General features: G+C 45.9%; 1 protein-coding gene across 1 annotated transcript in view; it reads right to left on the bottom strand.

Annotated features, from left to right (window-relative positions):
* The window catches only part of GLIS2 (GLIS family zinc finger 2), a 288177-nt gene that overhangs the window by 40051 nt on the left and 224693 nt on the right, over positions 1-23433 (bottom strand). The gene's annotated exons all lie outside the window — the stretch shown is intronic.

The raw sequence follows: 23433 nt of genomic DNA, 5'->3' as shown, positions 1-23433 counted from the left end.
GTGATCTTTCTGAGGCCAGGTTCCTTGGATTCCAAAATTGCCTAAGTGGGGGTCCCCGGACTACAATAATGATTCAAAGTTGGTCTGCGGATTGCAATAATGATTAAGTGGGGCGGCCACAGAAATCAAAAGGTTAAGAAGCGCTTCAGTGGAGTAGAGTACACGTATATACTAAAGTGAATGCACAGCCAGTCTTCTCAGTGCTAAGGCATAGCTCGAACCTCAGCTCACTTAAGCTTTCTTAGACATGTAAAGCGGAATAAGTATATGTTTTTTAATCTTTGGACTGTGCAAGGCCTTTATCGTTTACAATTATTAAAGTTTACGTCATTTTGCAAAACATCTTTTCCCCAACAATTTCCTAAACAAGCAGCATAGGTCGTTAGTTTCCAATACTGCTGCCTTTAACCAGTTGGGCACATTTCCATCCAGATCAACATCTTCTTTAAGGTTAATTTTTCAGTTAACATCACATATGTGAATTTCATTCTTAAGTGGAGCAACGGTTTTCCTTATCTCAGTAGGAGCAGGCAGCATAGAAGACAATAACACTGAACCCCAAATACCAACACCACAGTGCTGGTTCCTTCCCCCTGACTCATGCATGACAAGCACTGCAGTGCTACTCATATATACTATGAAAAATATTAAAGTATGTATTGGCAGTCATTACTTGCTAGGCTATATTGAGCAAAACAGATTTGAATTTGGACTTCTTAGCATGACGTAATCAAGCACTGGCAAAGCCAATCGGTCTGACCTTGATGTTCGCCTTTTGGCTTTGCCACTGCTTGTTTTTGTCTTCATCACTGCTTTTGTAAAACTTTTTGCTGGAGGTTCTGTCAGGCTTTTGCAAATACAAATAATTTGCCAAAAAGCAACAATATTTGTTGGTCTCTAAAAACACCCATTGCCACTATAGCCCTGCGCTTAGAAGAGTAGAACGTCATCGCTCAACGTGAAGTAGCCAGCAGCTGGAGTGAGCTGGCCAACTGTGGAATGCTGGACTGAGCAGACGAGAAACACATCAACACAGGCCAATGGAGGAAGAGCTCTAGCTGGAAGCCCTCTCAATGAAGTATATTATATATAATATAAAATCAAAATGGCTTGACTTACACCAGACCTAAAAAGATAGCAGCACCCTTCTCATGTAAACACTTAAAGAGAATTCAAACCAGTTCCAGTCTGTCCGTCTCGATATGGCCTCCTTCACGGTTGGAGCTTAAGTCTTCTTCTACCACATTGGCAATATGCTCAGCAAGACCGAAGGAGAGATGGAAAACCACCTTGGGCAGAGGAATTGGATGAAACTGCTGCGTGCCTTTCAAGTAGAACTTTGGGCAATTTTTTGGGGTAAGAAGTCATAAAATTCCAGGCTTTCTCCAGGCCTTCCATGTTTAAAGACATTCAAGTTTCCTGAAGTCTAAGTAAGTTCTTCCATGCCCGAAATGCAGGCAGAAATGACTTACATGAAAACAAAATGGAAGTCAATTGTTGGGCGAGGTTACAGGCAGAATCCTCTTGATTTAGGACTTTTGAACCCTAAGCACACACAGAGAGCAGTGCAGCAAATGGGATTGAAGAAGCTCCAATCTGGCAGAGGAAATAGCGAGAGGGCGCCTTACAAAGGAATGAAAACTATGTACATGCCAGTTTAACAAGCATTTGCAATGCAATAGGTCTCGCATTATTAAAGTTTGAGCTATTGGCATTGCTTTAATAATGCAACACCAATAGCTCAAACTTTAATAATGCGAGACCTATTGCATTGCAAATGCTTTTTTAATATGTTCACGTGTTATGTTCTCCTCATGTATCAGTTCTGTTCCTAGTGTGAAGCGCTCTGACGCCTCGGGGTAAAGTCCGTAGTACATAAAAATGCATAACTAAATAAATAAATAAAGTAATTGGTAAACATGCGCATTCTCCCAGCTTGTATCTCACTCCTACCATTGTACTTCTCTGTAGCGATAAAGACACACGCGTGCACGCTACAGCAAGGCGTGTCATTTCTATTACTGTTCCTTAAAGCACGCCGTTCAACAAAAAAATATTTTAAAAAAACGTAATTGCGAAACACACGCGCGCGCTACAGCACGGCGTGTCATTGCTCTCATGTATTTTGTTTACTCACAACTATCACTTTTACCTTATGTAAGTTAACGTCTGCTTTTGTAATATTTTCAGGTGTTATGTTCTCCTCATGTATCAGTTCTGTTCCTAGTGTGAAGTGCTCTGACGCCTCGGGGTAGAGTCCGTAGTACATAAAAATGCATAAATAAATAAATAAATTAACTGGTAAACATGCGCATTCTTCCAGCTTGTATCTCACTCCTACCATTGTACTTCTAGCCCGTAATTGCGAAACACACGCGCGCGCTACAGCAAGGCGTGTCATTGCTCTCACGTATTTTGTTTACTCACAACTATCACTTTTACCTTATGTAAGTTAACGTCTGCTTTTGTAATATGTTCACGTGTTATGTTCTCCTCATGTATCAGTTCTGTTCCTAGTGTGAAGTGCTCTGACGCCTCGGGGTAAAGTCCATAGTACATAAAAATGCATAAATAAATAAATAAAGTAATTGGTAAACATGCGCATTCTTCCAGCTTGTATCTCACTCCTACCATTGTACTTCTAGCCCGTAATTGCAAAACACACGCGCGCGCTACAGCAAGGCGTGTCATTGCTCTCACGTATTTTGTTTACTCACAACTATCACTTTTACCTTATGAAAGTTAGCGTCTGCTTTTGTAATATGTTCACGTGTTATGTTCTCCTCATGTATCAGTTCTGTTCCTATTGTGAAGCGCTCTGACACCTCGGGGTAAAGTCGGTAGTACATAAAAATGCATAAATAAATAAATAAAGTAATTGGTAAACATGCGCATTCTTCCAGCTTGTATCTCACTCCTACCATTGTACTTCTAGCCCGTAATTGCAAAACACACGCGCGCGCTACAGCAAGGCGTGTCATTGCTCTCACGTATTTTGTTTACTCACAACTATCACTTTTACCTTATGTAAGTTAGCGTCTGCTTTTGTAATATGTTCACGCGTTATGTTCTCCTCATGTATCAGTTCTGTTCCTATTGTGAAGCGCTCTGACACCTCGGGGTAAAGTCGGTAGTACATAAAAATGCATAAATAAATAAATAAAGTAATTGGTAAACATGCGCATTCTCCCAGCTTGTATCTCACTCCTACCATTGTACTTCTCTGTACCGATGAAGACTCACGCGTGCGCGCTACAGCAAGCGTGTCATTTCGAAGCCCGTAATTGCTAAACACACCCGCGCGCGCTACAGCAAGGCGTGTCAATTCTCCTACGGCCTATTGGTGTCGGTTACGAGCTTCATGCGCGTAATAGACACCAATAGGCCATGGGAGGAGCAATGCTCGCGGAAAAAGCCAATAGATTTAAGTCTTTCATTATGGAAACAACGCCAAGGCCAATGAAGTAACAGTAAACAAACAAGCATTTGCAATGCAATAGGTCTCGCATTTACACCAGTTTGAGCTTTTGACATTGTAAATGACAATGCCTTTTATGTTGGTCTTCATTTTTAAAACATAAATAAATGGCATTGTAAGTTATAATGCCAATAGCTTGAATTCTCGTAAATACAAGATAATGCCTTTTATCATAACTAGAGAAAAATTGAGCATCCCATCAACTGCCAAGACCTTCTCCGTGTATGCTAGATAATTTAGATGCCTAGCAAATATATTCATGTTAGCATTACAAGAAACCTGATCATTACAAGAAAACGTAAATACACCTTTGCAAAAAATTTCCGACATAAAATGTAAAAGTGAAAGAGTATTTGTTTCAAGATTGAGCGTTTTATGCCTTGAGATTACCGGTGAAACGTAATTAGAGAGGGGATAATCCCCAAGTGAAATAGTAAACATGTCCTATGTTCCCTCTGTACCAAGGGAAATGAGAGGTTGATATGACTTTTCCAAGGCATGTGCATACATATATATCTATATATATATATATGCAAGACTTTCCTGTGCAACAAATTAATTCACTAACATACCATTTGTACAAGGTCAGTTAATATCTCTGCACAAAAACAGCATGCATGATCAAAAAATAATTTAAATCTTAAATAATTGTAGATATCAACATGTATTTGTAGTATACATGAAATGGGTTGCATTACTTGACCTCTGCTCCACATGGGAGTTCACTTTAATTAACTATATGTCGAACTATATTGGCTACAACGTTATATTTCATATACCAAAATAAATATGATTAAAGTCTGACAGAATGAGCACAAAAAAAAACCTATAAAAAAAAGCATTTGCAATGCAGTAGGTCTCGCATTTACACGGGTTTAGGCAATTGGCCTTGTAAATGACAATGCCTTTTATTTATGTTTTGAAAACCAAAACATAAATAAAGGGCATTGTCATTTACAATGCCAATAGCTCGAACTGCATAAATGCAATAGTTTAACATGAAGCTATATAAATTTTGCCTGGTCAGTTATGGAATATAAAATTTTTATTATATTACCTTGTGTTAAGTTATGTGTTAGGTTTTGTTGTGGCATGTTTTATGTGATGTTAGGCTGCTCTATGTTAAATTACTCTATGATCTAAAGATTCAAGCACCTGACCTATTCTGGGTATTTTAGTTCTGGTGCCCCCTTCATGGAAAATATGGAATATCATCTTTTGTTTCGTGAAATTTGCAGTGTTTTTTTTGTTATCAGTTTTGTAAGACTGGGATCACAACCCCCATCACTGGTGTACAGCGGCAGGAAGGTGCCACAGCCTTATGGAATACGATTACCTAATGCTTGTACGATTAATTATGTGAAACAATCTAGTTTAGTTTACTCAGGCCAGGCAAACAGCGGGTTTGCCTTGTAGCGGAAACAACTAATGTAGATATAATAATTGTGTGAATATTCAGTGTTTCACAGTGGCGACACCACGTGTGCTTGACAATCGCATCACATATGGAGCTGGTGACCGCACTCTGCCTGCAATGTGAGAACGAGCCGCCATTTGTCACTATCCATTATCTAAAGCTACGCGTCTTTTAACTCCTGAGTGCCTGGGAGGGGTTGGGGAGGGGCATTCGAACACTGAGGGGTCAGTCCCTGTTGCAATTGTGGGAAAGAATTAAAGATGGCGTGTCACACTCCTAGAATTTCGGCATTCTGAGGCCTGCTAAAATCAAGGGTCCTTTATGTACCTTGTATAGCCTGACGGAAAGTATGCCATGACCAGGAGTGGGAATCCCACCAGTTGTATCTTTTTTTCGAATGCACACCCTAAACATGAGGACTTCGAACATACCTGCAGTAGTCCTGAAATGGATTAGAACTTTTTTTGTGCAAATTATGTGAGATAAACTCTCAAAAGAAACTAATGAAAGTGATAAACTAGGTTCGAAATTGTGCTCTTTCATATCAATTCAGTGACAAGGTGGTTGGTATTTACTCACTGTGTGTGCATGCGTGCTTGTATTTCGTGGCTCTGTGGAGATGACCTCTCAGAAGGGGATACTTGCCCCCAGAAGGCTATGAGACGTGTGGGAGGGAGACTGGCCTCTCAGAGGCCTGGAACCTTGCCCACTGTGTGGATGTGTGTCTCGGGGCTCAGTGGGGAGCAAGTGACTGGCCTGTCGGAAGGCACAGAAGTTCACCTCCGAATGAGAGGGGGTCACCTCTCGGAGGCCACTGATTCTCGCCCACCATGGGGCAGAGTGTATGGAGGCCGAGTGGGGCCATGGAACTGTTCCCTCAGAAGGAAAGGTTACATCTAAAGAGACACTCTGTCTTCTGCGTGTTCCTTCCGGGTCACTGGTGCACGTGTACTTCAGAGACGATTCTACCCGAGACATTTTCTATAGCCGGTGGGGACTGCTTGCAAACTGCGTGGTATGTTTGATTTGGTAGTACACCCTATTATTATTTTAAATGCTGAAAGCATTACTGCGTCTGGTGCTTTCGTTACCAGCATTTGATGTTGCCCGAGGTACTCCTCGCATCCAGGCTTGGATTACACGCCCGAAGCGTGCCCACCATGAACATCAGCCCTGTTGGTCTTTGGAAGCACTTCAGTGGTGTGTTCGTGACTTTGTGGCAAATAGGTAACTGTTTAGTTCCCTTCAATAATGACCTTTAAGTTGGGGTCCTCGGGGGCTAGAGAAACTCCCTTTCCTTAAACAAAACCACCTTTGGAAGAGAGGAGCTCACCGTTGCTCCTGTTTCCACCTACTCTTCCAGAAGGGACTGGGGAGCCCCGTACTCCACGCACCCTGCACCTGTAACGGCCCTCTCCCACAGGAGGAGCGAGGAAACATCGTCAGGACACCCCGAGGGGAATGACTCCCTCGAGGAACGGAAACCCTCAGCCATGCAGTGGCGTCAGGCAGGCGTCTCGGAGGCTCCAGCACTCCATGGAGTGTGTGTCCTTGATGTCAGTACACTGCACGGCATGCACTGCACGGCATGCGCAGCCCGGCTGCAGCCATGCTGGCTACCCGAGAGAGACGTCTTCATATAAATGCTTGGTGCCGAATCTAAAGCTAGCAGAGGGAGGGACGTCTCCACACAGCCCCTGGGGTGGGGGGGAGGTGGTGGTGCTGGGAAGAGCCCGCAGCGCTCACTCAGGCAACCTGCAAGGTACGGGAATCAGTTTGCACTCATATACCCTCAGACCAGCTGTGTTGTCATTCACTTGACACCACACATAGAACACCCCGTGACTACTCCCTAAAAACACATCAATGTAGTGTGTGCGTATGAGTTGTGATATGTACTGCTGGCTGCTACTACTAAGTAGGCAAATGCAGCTATAGCCTGTAAATGCCTACATGATCGGGTGTTTCCTGCACCTTTCCCACAATCTCTTTCACATACTAACTGTGCCCTGCACTTCCCCACATGAAGGGAACTCGCATCTCAGTGATCTTCCAACGTGTCTCGTTCAAAGATTCGGATGGCGGCAGTTGTGCCCCCCCACCCCCCCTCCCCCCTTTGACCAAAGTCCTCCAGAGTTTAGGGGATGTCTCTGCTGCACGGAAGGAGGCAGTGGGTTGAAACCCTTCCCAAGTCCTGCTTACTTGGTGATGCCATGAATCCGGACCAACTGTATGAGGGCTCTGCAATCTAACGTCTTATCAGTTCACCCCAGTCCCCCTGAAAGTACACCAGTCCTGAGAGGATGGGGTGCATGGTCTACCCTGGCCTCTCTCTGTCCCGGTCACACTACAGCCTTCCCCGGGTGAGGCAGAACCGCCTGCCCTCCTATGAGGGCTCCAGCACCGTCAGTCAGCCCTCCCCGGGCCTCCACTCCCGCCTCTTAGCTCGGATGCATACACCCTCTGACCCACTTCGCTACTCTGTGCTCTCCCTGCTCAGGATTTCCCTCCAGACACCTCTCCCAACTCCCCGGCCTCCGATTAGCAATTTAACGCGCCTGCATGCTCGCTGCCGAATCCCGGGCAGGCTCAACAACCCCCCCGCCGCCCCCCCCCCCCACACACACACACACACACATACAAAGTGATCCTCGGGCGGAGAGCTTGCTGCCAGTTGTGCTTGTTTATCTTTTAAGTTGTATACGGCCCACAGTTGCAGACTAAAGGGAATCATGTATGTACGTGACAATGTCCAAACATGATCTGAAGAGTCAGACGCCGAGGTGCACACTTTTAATCATGCCCTGAGAAGTGTGAGCCCAAGTTTCTGATCACAAGTGCACTTGTATCACCTCATTTAGCGCTGCACAAACACACACAACATAATATCACAATGACCCATGGTGTCAGTGCGCTCTATAAGCACCCCTTACAATACAATACAAAGTGGTGCCACGTGACTGGTAGGAGACAGTTAAATGTCTGCGATGGTGTGTTCAGCTTTGGGGGGTGGGGTGCACAAGTGAGTTGAGTTTTGTGGTTTCGCATGTGTGTCCTCGGGCCAGGCTGCTGGAAAGTTTCTCTCTAGGGTGGGAGCGTTAGAGAGGTATGGCTGCAGGGTACGTTTTCAGACGGGAATGGGGATCAGTTGTACAGTAAGTGTTCGGGAAGTGGGGAGGGGGGATGTGCGACAGGATAATTTGATTTTCAGAAGACTTCGATGTGAGCATGAGTTTTAAAGTACTCTCGCGATGCTGGCCGCAGAGGTGGTGCTGATGGCCACGGCCAGCCCGGGGATGCAGGCTCCACCGCTGATGCCACAGCTGCCCGGGAGGAGGTTGGGGCTGCTGCCGCCTTAGCTGGTGCTAATGCTGCTCCCTGCGCCGCCGCTGCCAGGGGTGGGGGAGTTGGATGCTGCTGGCAGTAAGGGCTCTGGCAGGAGGAGTCCTGCACTGGAGGCGGTCGGAGGGGCTGTGGCCGGAGTGGCCAGGCGCGGGGAGGGCGAGGAAGAGGCGGTGGACGAGGACGAAGAGCTAGAGGAGCACACAGAGAGTGCCGCGGCTGCAGGGGCACCAGCTGGGAATGGGGAATTAGAGCAGCCTGTATGGCCATGATGGTACCCAACCCCGTTCCGCCAGCAAAAAGATATTTAAAACACATTTAAAAAGAAACGCATATATAATACAACAACACAAAAGAAAAAATCCTGAAAAAAACGCCTTACATTGTGGAAGCGCTCTCCCTCTTCTATAATGGAATCAGCAAACAGCTAAGCACCTGCAACGGTCCAGCACGAGGTAAAAAAGACAGAAAACCACACGCACAAAAAATAAAGCTAGCTATAGCTAAAATCCCTCGGTTACTCACCAGTAATGTTCATGATTGCCCTTATGTCCCATTCATTACAAAGTGTCTCTGTAGTGACGTGGGCTGCGCATAACCAAAAGCTGCCTACGGAAATAATAAGCAAAAACAAAGGTGATTGGCCCATGCTGCCGTTTTTGCTGGGGCCACGACGCACCGTGCAGTTCAAAATGATAGCGGACCAGAGAGGGAGCATGTCTCAAAGGAGTTCTGCCTCCTGATTGGCTGTTTAAATAGAAACCTGTGGTGCGCGCGCACCACAGAGGAGCCGACGCGGGAATCGAAACTAGTGGTGCGCGCGCACCAGAAGAGCGGGGGCAAGGGAGCGCGAAGACGCCGAGATGAGGTAGGGGATGTGTGTGTAAGTGCCGGGGGTTCTCTGTGTATGTGTGTGCGTGTGTGTGTGTATGCGGGGGTTCTGTATGTATGTATGTGTGTGTGTATGCGTGGGGGGGGCTGTATGTGTGTTGTGCATGTGTTGGGAAGAGCCTGCCGGAATCGGAGCGCGTGTTGACGCGCGCGACCTGATCCTGGCAGGCTGCTGCTTGTGTGCGCGTGCCAGTCTCTTGTCCTCTCCCTTTCAGTCCTTGAAAGCCGGAATGATAACAATAGTCTCGCTCTGCGACAGCAGGCCTTTGGCCTGCAATCGCAGGGCGAGACCTAAAAAGGACACGCACGCGCATTTTACTGTGAAAAGTGGCTCTGAAAACCCTTTTTTTTGTTTACAAAATGCCTCGCGCTGCGCGAAGCACTGCTACCCAGTGCAACGCTAGACGCGAGACCTAAAAATACTTAAAGGGCTCTAAATATGGGGAGTGAGCAGGGGCGTAGCTTCGAGTTTAAGGTGTTCCATCCCCCTAATAAATGTATTCTCTAGTAAATAGCTGGTTGCAGGTGCTATCATTGGGTATGGTGAGGTGTCTGTTGGATTTCACCTGGGATTTGTACGTGCACACACTGAACAACACATAGACGCACTCTTCTCTGTTTTGAAGTTTTTAGAAAATGTTGGTTATTTTGAAAAAGATTGTGTTTTAAGTACCTTTAACAATCCACACTACTCTCCCTTTCCACTGCCCCTTAAGCTCCCCATTCCCTGCTTCCCATGTAAGTATTTTGCTATGACATGCCAGAGTAATTGTTCAGAAAACCTAAAGCTCACCCCACCTCTCCCCAATCTTACTGACAAGCTACACCCCTGGGAGTCAGTAATAGTGCATTCTGTAAAGTTTGACGTACACTCCAGATCGCAGCCATTACTTTACTTAACTATGAGTATACCACGTTCTAAAAAGGTAAAAGGAAATCACTACATTTAATTTGAGACAAACTTTTTAAGGACCCAAGAGAGTGTCTGAGAACTGTCAAAAAATTGTGCTTTTCCTGTATACTGCCCTCCCGCAAACTATTAGAGCGGTGGTACCCAACCTGTGGTCCGGGGATCCCTGGGGGTCCGCAAAGCCTTCTCATGGGGTCTGCTACTACTTGAAAAATTCTATAATATTAATAACTTGTATTTAAATTAGGAGCTCACTGTACAAATACAAATTTTAAAACGTGCTGTAAATGTGAAGGAACTAGGAACTGGAGGGTAAAAATTAAATTAGTATCCTCAAATTGATTCGAAAGAGCAATGCAGGTGCATCAAACAGAATGTAGTATGGACGAGGAGTGGCCGTAACTGAATTTAGATCAGGCCTGGGCACAAAATTCACTTCACTTGGGGAGGTTGTGAAGTTTTTCCCACTTTGTGCTCCGGGTAGCTCACGGAGTTCTGAACACCTCTGCTGCGCTACAATGAGTAGAGTTTTTTCCCTCATTCGTTCTCGCCGACGGTTGGTGAGAGAGGAAAATCTTGCATTAGACCACCTCCCGGCAAGATTTCTCAACACGGGCGGTTTGGAATGGCCTCTACCTCTTGCGCTGAGAAACCTTCCATTTGCGTTGAGGAAGCAGCCACACAAGTCAAACATCTACTCGAGCAGCAGAAAGAAGGAGCGCCCTCTTGCACGTAGTACCATTCACGTTGATTTTACAGCCCAGGACAAACACCAGGAGCAAAAAATCTGCGGGAACAAAATGACCTAACGCACTCCACCACTTGCGGCACTCTCCATAACGTGGCGTCGTTTATTTGTCACTTTGCAGAGATTCATTTAGATAAGCTCTAACCTTTCTATTAAAATTCAATGTCTTTTTTTATTATTTATTTATATGTGCTTGCAAATTAAATATAATTACTTGATTAATGCTTTTTTCTATATTTTTTGTATATTGGTTTGCGGTTCAAATCATCAACAATGATTAGGCCTGGGTCCTCGGCTTACAGTCATAACTCGTGGGGGTGTCCCCAGAATCCAATTATGATTCAGAGGGGGTCCCTGGGTTCCAGTAATGGTTACGTGGGAGTCCCCAGAAGTCAAAAGGGTGGGAACTACTGTATTATGCATGCTGAGAAGAAGCCATGACAATAATTAGCTCTAGGGGCTCTGTCCTGTGCACTAGGTGTGGCTGGGAGGCCTGGCCGAACAGCTGTTCATGATAGTTGCAGCAACCATCTGTGAGAATTTCCAATTCTCTTACAGAAAATTAGATTTTTTTACTGCACTCCTTTGCTCAATTGCCACTCTGCTGGCTGGTCATTACAGGGCTTGCTTGGTGCCTGGATGCAGTCTTGAATTTGCTTCTAGCTCCACAGTGTGCTCCTGCTGCTATGCGGGGAATCACAATGGACACCACTTCCTGGTTCAGGGTCCTTCTGTTGTTCCAGAAGGTGATCAGGCACTTTTAAAGCGCAGTTGCAAATTGCGGCTCTCTCGTAATTAATTTGCTACCCTCTCGCAATTAATTTGCGACCCTCTCGCAATTTGCGGACATGTACAGACTCGCTAAATGCGAGCCCAGTAACTGCAATGCGACTCAATTGCAAGTCCCAAATTGAGGCTCTGTTCCTTGGCTCTCTGTTCTTTGAGCTTCAACTTTCTGGGCCAATCGTGAGGAAAAGTGGGGGTTGGGGGGCTAACAAGCCTATAAATGGGCAGTTCGATCTTTGTTAAACAGTTATTACATACCTTCTAAAACACAAATTTGCTATGGAGAAATTGGTAGATGATGTGGCTCCTTTAAGGGGTTATTAAAATAAAATATTGACTATACTAAAAGATTAATTGTACTTTTAAGTATAATTATTTTTGCAGCAGAATCTTACCCAAGCAGTTAATTAAATCTAATTTAAGGGCCTTCGATTTCTTACGTGCTGAGATCTCAATTCGAGCACACACTAAGGGTCCTTAGAAAAATCATAAGAGTATGAATTCTGTAGATTCTGAATGCCCAGTAGAACCTTTAGAGTTTAAGAGTCAGGAGAAAACCCAATACAATACCTTGGAGGGCAGGGGCCTAAATCTGGTTCTCAATATTATTTACCTTTCCTGGAGTTACTTTGATTTAGAATTTGTATGTCAGAATAAGTTATATCAATCAAGCCTCCCAAACCACTCTTTACATATAAAACTAGAGTCTTTGTCTGAGGCTGAGGTGGGAATAGTTTGTCCAACAGCAATGAAGCACAGTCTGCTTGCTCACTGCACTCCTACACCACTACCACTCCATGCTAAAGTATGTCCAGGAGCGCTGCAGCCATACCAGACTTTCAGGACATCTACATAAAAAACATTTACATCTAATGAATCTAAATTTAAATCATTTACATAGTTTTAGGTAATCCTAAAAATCTAGTATACGCCTGGCCATCCAGGGTCTAAGTTGGAATACGCGATGTTACATCACATGCCGTTACAACAACCGCGTTGTTACAACGCATACCTTTACAACACAAGTTGTTATAACAACTTGCAGTAGGGGGCGCTGGATGTTGGAAAAGTATCATTTACTATTACAACTCCAGCATGTGCAACAGTAAGGAAGGTGTTGGCTACTCTAAAGGTATTCCCAGTACAGTACACATGGGCATGGTTATCTTTATCTTTAACCTCTAATTGCTAAGGGTATTCCCTCAAATCATTTGCCTTCCTCATATTTTTAGAGGTGTGCACTAAAACACTGATACATTTTGAATAACTTGATAGATACGTTTACATCCTTTTTTTCTTACAGTGCAGACTGTACCAAAATTATGCCTGCCAACATTTAACAGGTAAATGTGTAAAGCAAGCAAAATGATTCATAGGAGCTATTTCTTTCTAAATTGAATCTACAATTTGAAATTCTGAAGTGGTCACAAGCATATATCTCCCAACTAAAATCTCCTTACCCATAATTCCCATGAAATCAAAATAACAATGTGTAATGCATAGGTGCCATCAATTTTGAAGTTTTTGTGCCTAGCTTTGCCAGCATAATATCTCTACATTACCCTGACTACTGTGGTTAAAAAGAAACCTGGGTTACATGGGTTGTCAGCGTTATGTGTACTGCTCAGAGATTTCAATAAACTATGTGTCACATCAATTTCTTCAATTCGTTGTCAACCTAGATTTGGTGTGGGGAAAAAATAATAAGGAAATCAATAGATTTCCTTGTAGTGAGTTTGTGAACACTGAACAGATGATATTTCTACAAACTTGGAATACACATAATACAACCCAGCTGTTGTACAGTGTTCCAAAAACAGGTTTTTGTAAATATATATAAACGATATCATTACATTGTACCTCTACACTCATAAGGAAATTAAGTGCAGGCACATAATGTCTCGCCATTCATATGTGGGACGAAGGTCAAAATAGCAGCCATGTTATGTGTAGGATATGCACACATTTTCTTACCAAATTCCAAATCTGACATAGCAGTTTCTACTCGAGGAATACCCTTCTTCTAGAGAAACCTAAAATAGCGCCTTGCAGTTCTAGAAAACATTTTTTTGGGGAAACCCCGGAAAGGATCACTTGCATTGATTTACCAGAGGTTTTCCTAAATTAATAGCTTAGGTTTTGCATAAATGCGCACTTTTTCTAGCCTGCTCATGAGATCCCACCCATCGAGATAGTACATTTTGCAGTCAAGCAAAATACAGTCTCTTGCGGAAGAGAAGTACATTTTGTATTTAGTTTGTTTGAGAGTGTTGAAAGGTATTGCAGTGTTCTGTTTAGGTTTTGTGGTTTTCTTTTTATTGACTGTGTTTAGAACCCACGTGTGACACAAAGGATTTAATCTGCAAAAAATGTAATAATTATTTGTGATTTTGAGATGTAAAACAGTCCCTAAAGCATTGCAAAGGAAGTATTTTCTAGTAGTTGCCACTGTATTTTACTATTTCTTTTGTGAGAAACCACTCCAACCCCCCCAGTTGTAGATTTCGCCCACTAGGGAGCGCATGTGCCATCTGTTTCAAGACATATTGTGGGCCTACTAGGAACATACAGGGGCGTGAAGCCAACCCCTTCCTTACCATTGGTTAGCTTTGCTGTCACTCTCATCTGCCTGCTTCTTATTTGTGTTGCAATCAATCTTGTGCTTGTCCCTTCTTTGGAGCATAGCCTCTTTTCCATCTCTTTTGATGGCCTTATGTAGTTCTCTCCCATAGCACTCCATGTTACCCTCTTCCGCTCATGTGCTTCTTCTCCCTATCCCCATTGTTGTGCGGGTCTCGTGCAGTTCCCCTGTTACTTTTTCGCCGGTGTGCTTCACCCCAGCACACTCCACATTGCTCTCTTTTGCCTATTTGCTCTACCCTCAGGGCTCCACTTTGCTCTCTGTGTCGTCAACTTTCCCCCACCTGGGCCCTGCATGCTGCTTTCCCTGGCTTGTATTGCTTCCTATCCTCACCCGCACCCCTGTATTGCTTCCATCGCCCATATTACTACACCCCACTGCCTCCTGTTGCTTTCGCTCCCCTGTGTTGTTTCCTCCACCCGTTTTGATTTTTTAAAAACACTTTTGCCCTTTTTTCTTTTTTAATTACTGATTCAACTTGGATTGGCAACTACAAAGAAACAAATGCGGGTGCATGTCCCCAAAAAATTACGCAGCCATCCACGTCAAAGGCATTTTTTTTTATTCTTTAGCCATGCTTCACACTATCATTGAAGCTGTGCAGCATGGCTAAAACTATTAGCAAAGTCAATAAGCCCAAAAGGTGCCAATGCTGGTTAGATCTCATGCTAGCCAAGTCCTTTTGATTTTACTAAAAGTATATACGACATATTTGTAAGGGCTTTCAGCCATCCCTCTTCATCCATTGGTATGTTATTATGTGATTCACATTTTAATTTAACCCATTATATAGCTTACAATATGGGGCACTGGCCAGCCCACTACAGCCATCAGCTAACTTCATTGTGAATGATGACATTTGCTCTGCCACAAGAAGTAAATTCACACACAAAGTAGTCCCTTTCAGTGCCAGTAATAGATATATTTGCATTGTTACGTTACTTTTTATTATTTCTTAATGTAAATTATTTTATATGCAGTCTATATTTTTAATGTACATTAGTTTATCTATTTCTGTTTGTGTATGCGTTATACATAAATATATATACAACAGCAGTATTGGGCCAATAGGATGCAGGACTCCACGCAGTACAGGGCGCTGAGGAAGGCAAGATGCCGAAATGCATTCGCCGCTACTGTTTTGGTCCAAAAATAAACGTGTCTCCGTGCTGTGAAAACCCCTCTGGCCTCTGATTGCTTTCTTGGAGGCGATGTTCCGTTATACTTTGCCGCGCCAGCCAGTGACGCGGAAACAGATGGCCCTGCTGCACGAAGTGACCCGGACTGATCTGGCATCACGTTGCTTGTCGGCGTTTGTTACTCGGGGTACCGAGAAGTCCGGAGACCACCGACTGCGAAAAACAAGGACTGGAGATTGTAGGTACTTTACCTCTGGTAGGGGATTCTAATGTTGTAATGACGGCCCCGATACCACTCTGGCCCTACTTCACAGTCGGTTGCAGCAGTACGAGGGGACACGGTGTGGTGATCGTGGACGTTTGGATCCTACCCTGGAGACATTTGCATCACCTATCTGCGGAATAACAGCGAGCCTACACCGATGTGTTTTCCTTGCTTCCCATGCCGCCGACCTGGAGACATAGCCATGATGTATTCTGGGAGTTGCAGTTGGGACATTCATGCAACGAGCAACAGGTGTGCTAAAACATTTGGGGAGGGGCATTTTAGGCACGCTGACTTACAACAGCAGTATTGGGCCAATAGGATGCAGGACTCCACGCAGTACAGGGCGCTGAGGAAGGCAAGATGCCGAAATGCATTCGCCGCTACTGTTTTGGTCCAAAAATAAACGTGTCTCCGTGCTGTGAAAACCCCTCTGGCCTCTGATTGCTTTCTTGGAGGCGATGTTCCGTTATACTTTGCCGCGCCAGCCAGTGACGCGGAAACAGATGGCCCTGCTGCACGAAGTGACCCGGACTGATCTGGCATCACGTTGCTTGTCGGTGTTTGTTACTCGGGGTACCGAGAAGTCCGGAGACCACCGACTGCGAAAAACAAGGACTGGAGATTGTAGGTACTTTACCTCTGGTAGGGGATTCTAATGTTGTAATGACGGCCCCGATACCACTCTGGCCCTACTTCACAGTCGGTTGCAGCAGTACGAGGGGACACGGTGTGGTGATCGTGGACGTTTGGATCCTACCCTGGAGACATTTGCATCACCTATCTGCGGAATAACAGCGAGCCTACACCGATGTGTTTTCCTTGCTTCCAATGCCGCCGACCTGGAGACATAGCCATGATGTATTCTGGGAGTTGCAGTTGGGACATTCATGCAACGAGCAACAGGTGTGCTAAAACATTTGGGGAGGGGCATTTTAGGCACGCTGACTTACAACAGCAGTATTGGGCCAATAGGATGCAGGACTCCACGCAGTACAGGGCGCTGAGGAAGGCAAGATGCCGAAATGCATTCGCCGCTACTGTTTTGGTCCAAAAATAAACGTGTCTCCGTGCTGTGACAACCCCTCTGGCCTCTGATTGCTTTCTTGGAGGCGATGTTCCGTTATACTTTGCCGCGCCAGCCAGTGACGCGGAAACAGATGGCCCTGCTGCACGAAGTGACCCGGACTGATCTGGCATCACGTTGCTTGTCGGCGTTTGTTACTCGGGGTACCGAGAAGTCCGGAGACCACCGACTGCGAAAAACAAGGACTGGAGATTGTAGGTACTTTACCTCTGGTAGGGGATTCTAATGTTGTAATGACGGCCCCGATACCACTCTGGCCCTACTTCACAGTCGGTTGCAGCAGTACGAGGGGACACGGTGTGGTGATCGTGGACGTTTGGATCCTACCCTGGAGACATTTGCATCACCTATCTGCGGAATAACAGCGAGCCTACACCGATGTGTTTTCCTTGCTTCCCATGCCGCCGACCTGGAGACATAGCCATGATGTATTCTGGGAGTTGCAGTTGGGACATTCATGCAACGAGCAACAGGTGTGCTAAAACATTTGGGGAGGGGCATTTTAGGCACGCTGACTTACAACAGCAGTATTGGGCCAATAGGATGCAGGACTCCACGCAGTACAGGGCGCTGAGGAAGGCAAGATGCCGAAATGCATTCGCCGCTACTGTTTTGGTCCAAAAATAAACGTGTCTCCGTGCTGTGAAAACCCCTCTGGCCTCTGATTGCTTTCTTGGAGGCGATGTTCCGTTATACTTTGCCGCGCCAGCCAGTGACGCGGAAACAGATGGCCCTGCTGCACGAAGTGACCCGGACTGATCTGGCATCACGTTGCTTGTCGGCGTTTGTTACTCGGGGTACCGAGAAGTCCGGAGACCACCGACTGCGAAAAACAAGGACTGGAGATTGTAGGTACTTTACCTCTGGTAGGGGATTCTAATGTTGTAATGACGGCCCCGATACCACTCTGGCCCTACTTCACAGTCGGTTGCAGCAGTACGAGGGGACACGGTGTGGTGATCGTGGACGTTTGGATCCTACCCTGGAGACATTTGCATCACCTATCTGCGGAATAACAGCGAGCCTACACCGATGTGTTTTCCTTGCTTCCCATGCCGCCGACCTGGAGACATAGCCATGATGTATTCTGGGAGTTGCAGTTGGGACATTCATGCAACGAGCAACAGGTGTGCTAAAACATTTGGGGAGGGGCATTTTAGGCACGCTGACTTACAACAGCAGTATTGGGCCAATAGGATGCAGGACTCCACGCAGTACAGGGCGCTGAGGAAGGCAAGATGCCGAAATGCATTCGCCGCTACTGTTTTGGTCCAAAAATAAACGTGTCTCCGTGCTGTGAAAACCCCTCTGGCCTCTGATTGCTTTCTTGGAGGCGATGTTCCGTTATACTTTGCCGCGCCAGCCAGTGACGCGGAAACAGATGGCCCTGCTGCACGAAGTGACCCGGACTGATCTGGCATCACGTTGCTTGTCGGCGTTTGTTACTCGGGGTACCGAGAAGTCCGGAGACCACCGACTGCGAAAAACAAGGACTGGAGATTGTAGGTACTTTACCTCTGGTAGGGGATTCTAATGTTGTAATGACGGCCCCGATACCACTCTGGCCCTACTTCACAATCGGTTGCAGCAGTACGAGGGGACACGGTGTGGTGATCGTGGACGTTTGGATCCTACCCTGGAGACATTTGCATCACCTATCTGCGGAATAACAGCGAGCCTACACCGATGTGTTTTCCTTGCTTCCCATGCCGCCGACCTGGAGACATAGCCATGATGTATTCTGGGAGTTGCAGTTGGGACATTCATGCAACGAGCAACAGGTGTGCTAAAACATTTGGGGAGGGGCATTTTAGGCACGCTGACTTACAACAGCAGTATTGGGCCAATAGGATGCAGGACTCCACGCAGTACAGGGCGCTGAGGAAGGCAAGATGCCGAAATGCATTCGCCGCTACTGTTTTGGTCCAAAAATAAACGTGTCTCCGTGCTGTGAAAACCCCTCTGGCCTCTGATTGCTTTCTTGGAGGCGATGTTCCGTTATACTTTGCCGCGCCAGCCAGTGACGCGGAAACAGATGGCCCTGCTGCACGAAGTGACCCGGACTGATCTGGCATCACGTTGCTTGTCGGTGTTTGTTACTCGGGGTACCGAGAAGTCCGGAGACCACCGACTGCGAAAAACAAGGACTGGAGATTGTAGGTACTTTACCTCTGGTAGGGGATTCTAATGTTGTAATGACGGCCCCGATACCACTCTGGCCCTACTTCACAGTCGGTTGCAGCAGTACGAGGGGACACGGTGTGGTGATCGTGGACGTTTGGATCCTACCCTGGAGACATTTGCATCACCTATCTGCGGAATAACAGCGAGCCTACACCGATGTGTTTTCCTTGCTTCCCATGCCGCCGACCTGGAGACATAGCCATGATGTATTCTGGGAGTTGCAGTTGGGACATTCAGGCAACGAGCAACAGGTGTGCTAAAACATTTGGGGAGGGGCATTTTAGGCACGCTGACTTACAACAGCAGTATTGGGCCAATAGGATGCAGGACTCCACGCAGTACAGGGCGCTGAGGAAGGCAAGATGCCGAAATGCATTCGCCGCTACTGTTTTGGTCCAAAAATAAACGTGTCTCCGTGCTGTGAAAACCCCTCTGGCCTCTGATTGCTTTCTTGGAGGCGATGTTCCGAAATATATATACATATACACACACATGCATAAATACATGTATATTTTTTAATGTGTGTTTTTATATTTAAACTAGCTTATATGTGTGTGTGAGAGTGTGTGTGTGTGACATATACCCACACACATATATATATATATATGAATAGATTAAGTACATTAAAATATTTTTTAAATTATTAATAATTGCCTGCGAAATAATGTAATTTGCAATGTAGTGAATCCAGATTTAAATAAAGCAAAAAATATCGCAGATGTACAGATTCCCTATGTACTGACTACAACGTACTGACTTATATGAACAGCCTGGCAGGTAATGGCAGTGCACCCTTGCTAAGACACAGAATGATACACGAAACCACAAATAACGTGACGCTAGAGCAGTTTAAACCTCTGAAGCCCACTGTGCGCATATTTCTTAGAGGAGTAGTAATAACAGGTCTGGCAGACAGCAGCTCTTTCAACTGAGACCTAGAAATGGAGTTTGGGTTCAGTCACCGAAAATATTATGATTTACCCGCCAGCAAGGTAGCTGGAATGGGCTGTTCCTGTTCAAAGAGTGCAGCTACACACGATGACCTGCAATTCCCCAGAGGTCACACCGCTCCTGGAGCAAGACGAAGGCCCTTTGTATGACTGAAAGGTGAGAAAAACCTAATTAACATTCCTGAGGAGTAAATTCAGGAGGGCTATTAAGTTACCAAGCAGTACAATACGGGCTTTCGGAGCCTTCGTCAGAGTGCAGCTCATCTGTACTCACAAAATGGTACCTAGGAAGCCTTGGCCAATCTCGAAAAGGAAGAGCAGAGCACACGTGTCTCATCACTGCAGTAAAGTGTCCTAAAACCATATTAAACTAATTAGATTTAGGGTGCTGCCAGCAGGTATAGGCTGGTGTCTGAACCTGGCTGAGCAGATAGAAAAACTTGAGGGCAGATTTATCAAAGTCCATGCAACACCGGACAGCATGTGAAGTTGCTGCGCTGGGTGATTTGGAGATAACTGAAAAGCGCTATGTCTAATAAGATAAGGCGCTCTTCAGCTCTCTCCTTGCGCTGGCGCACTCGCACTTGCCGCTGCCTTGCAGCAATGCAATCTCCCAAGCACCTGAGTTATAGCAAGGATTGTTTTTGTGCAGGAAGGGGCACCTTCCTGCACAAAAACAATCCAGACAGGTATATTCCGCTTTCTGGGTCCGATGCAGAATACATTACACATAGAAAGAGGAAGTGACGAGGACAAATAAAGATATTTCTCCGTGTTGCGCCTCTCTGTGGTAGGCGTAACGATTTCACACAATCCCAGCTTTACAAACCTTAGTAAATCTGCAATTGCATAAAATCCATGGAGGGAAGCACGGGAATGCCCATACTCCACCCCACGGAGCGCCTAACGCAACACACCACAAGCTGCTATATAGTGTTGCATTTCTTTACAGAGCAAAGCAAGGCCACACAAATCAGGCTTTGTGTCACACTAGCCTCTGCTTCGCCCTGGGCCAAGCAAGGTAATGCAGAGGCTTTGTAATTTTGGGCCTGGAGGTGCCAGAGCATAAGTTTCAGATTTCAGGTATTAGCGCTTTACTCAAAATACTCCAAGCAGACTCTCTTGATATGTTTTTACTGTGCTAGGGTTGTCCTAATGCTACATAACATTTGTACGCTTTACACTATTACAAATACATATTGTGTCTGAGAAGCTGAACAATAAATTTATTGGAAACTCAAAAAATAGTTTTTTTTTAAAGGTCCCTACAGCTACTTTGTTGGGGGAAATGGAACCTTCTTGGGTATTCAGGGAGGTCGATAGTTCCCCTACCTCAATAGTTCCTTGTGTCACTTGAAATAACACTCATTTTTCTGTCTGGTGACAATGTGACGAAAGACAGATCGAGACTAGTAGCCATTACAGTCATTAATAATAAGAACAGCTATGGAGCACACAATACAGCCAAGGATGCTAAAGGTGCTAATCTGACCAACGGTGGCCTATGAGATGAGAGTAGATAGGTTTTAGCTCTTGCCTGAATGTAAATACATTCAAATTCACAAACCTAATTATCTAATTAATAAGAGACAGGAGCAAATATAAGAATGTGAGCACATGCACAGTGTGTGAATATTTTGTGGCAAAATAGAATGTAGCCACTTGTGTCCCCCATAAATTGCAAGTGGTCAGTTTTCAGGCCTTTCTTTTTAGTACATTTGAGCCACCACTAGGTGGCACCCAAAGGCTACTGCTGTGTGAAAGCTCCTCCTCCAGTGAGGAATGAGTGGCATTCCATTGATGTTTAGAGGGGAAGAGCTGGAGAGAATTCGGTGACATTGCACTGTACAAGGGCAAATATTGTGGCAAAAAACCTGTTGTTAGCTTACAGTGGGTTTATAGCTCACTTATTTCTTAACATTAGTTTGCTTTATTGTCACACTCATGTGCTTGCTACTGATCTGCTAGATTGTGTGGGCTTTCTATACTCTCCTTGCGTTTGTCACTCTCGTGGATACCTTATTTGTGTCCTTCAACTGCTTGCTTCTCAAGCGCGAGTTTTTGCTTTCTGTTCTGACACAACCACAAGCAGGTTTCCAGTTTTCTCCCTCATGTACTTCTCTCCCACCCTTCACCATGCTCCTTGTTCCTATAGTCTTTGGCACTGCTTGTTGTTGTAGCTCGATGTGCCACAAGAGACAGGGAGCAACCATAACCATTCTTTGCTGTGCTCCAAAAGGGACAGCCAACCCCGAAATGCTTGATTTTCTTGTGTTACAATACTACCTGGACAAACCCCTGCAGCTCAGCCTGGATTGCCCCTTTGGGAGGGGGATCAACACAAATCTGCATATAGTTGGTTCTGATCTGATGTGGCTAAGCGAGCAAAAAGGATGCAGTCGAATAAGGAGAGAGTCAGTTCAAGTTGCTCCAAAATGTTAACATCATCACCATCCTTCGACATGATGTGTGCCAGGTGGGGCACAATAAACACTGGGGCGCAGGAGGAGCCATAGGGGGCCAGGAAGCAGGCTGCATATGATCTCATACACCATAGGGTTGTTGTTCCACAGCCATCTCTTTCTTTTGTGGCACCTCAAAATCCATACCGCCCTGGTCCCTAAAATTACCCCCAAGCACCCCAAATCCCATACCCACCCTGAACGCTAAAATTACCCCTGCCACCCAAAACTCATACCCGCCCTGAACCCTAAAATTACACCCCTGGTACCCCAAAACCCATACGCGCCCCGACACCTAAAATTATCCCCCTGGCACCCCAAAACCCATACCGGCCCTGAACCCTAAAATTCCGCCCCCCCCTTGCACTCCAAAACCCATGCCCGCCCTGAACCCTAAAATTACCCAAAGGTACCCCAAAACCCATACCCACCCTGAACCCTAAAATTATCCCCCTGGCACCCCAATCCCTAACCCACCCTGAACCTTAAAATTACTCCCTGGCACCCTAAAACCCACACCCAACCTGAACCCTAAAGTTACCCCCTGGCAGCCCAAAAGCTGAACACTACTTTCTGATTGTGTATCGCGCCGTCTCCCTGCTCAGGAGGATCTGCTGGTCCGGTTCTGCTCGCCCTTCTCTGGAGCTGTTCTGCCTACCCGGTCCCTCTTCTGGACCCACCGAGCCTGCCTCTGTGCACACTGCCGGGACCTACTCTGTCTGGCCTGGTTCTTTCTCCTTTGGACCCGGAGTCTTCACTGGCGGAGTTAGGACACAGGTCTCACTTCTCTGAAGCTGCTCTCCCTCACCCAGACCCCCCACTCCCCCTCCACTTGCTCTCTCATCTTCCTTCCTCCCAACTTCTCGGTCTCTCTTTCCCAACTGCTTCTCTCTCTTTCTCTCCCCCCTCTTTGTTCAATCTCATCCCCCACCGTATCCGTCTCCCCAATCCCACCAAGTCTTCCTTTGTCCCGCCTCTGTCTTCCTCCTCCTCATGTCGATGATAGGGAGCCCGTGCCCTCTGAAAATACGAGCAGGAGGTGACGTTAAGTGTGAAAGCACCAAGGTGTGAACCGGGAGAAGAGGCGGGGAGGGGGTGGGCAGCAGGTAGAGGGTCAAAGGGGGCACTGGCTC

Source organism: Lissotriton helveticus, chromosome 10, assembly GCF_964261635.1.
Source record: "Lissotriton helveticus chromosome 10, aLisHel1.1, whole genome shotgun sequence".
Lineage (NCBI taxonomy): Eukaryota > Metazoa > Chordata > Amphibia > Caudata > Salamandridae > Lissotriton > Lissotriton helveticus.
The sequence above is the reverse complement of the archived record's forward strand: the minus strand, read 5'-3'. Positions and strand labels throughout refer to the sequence as shown.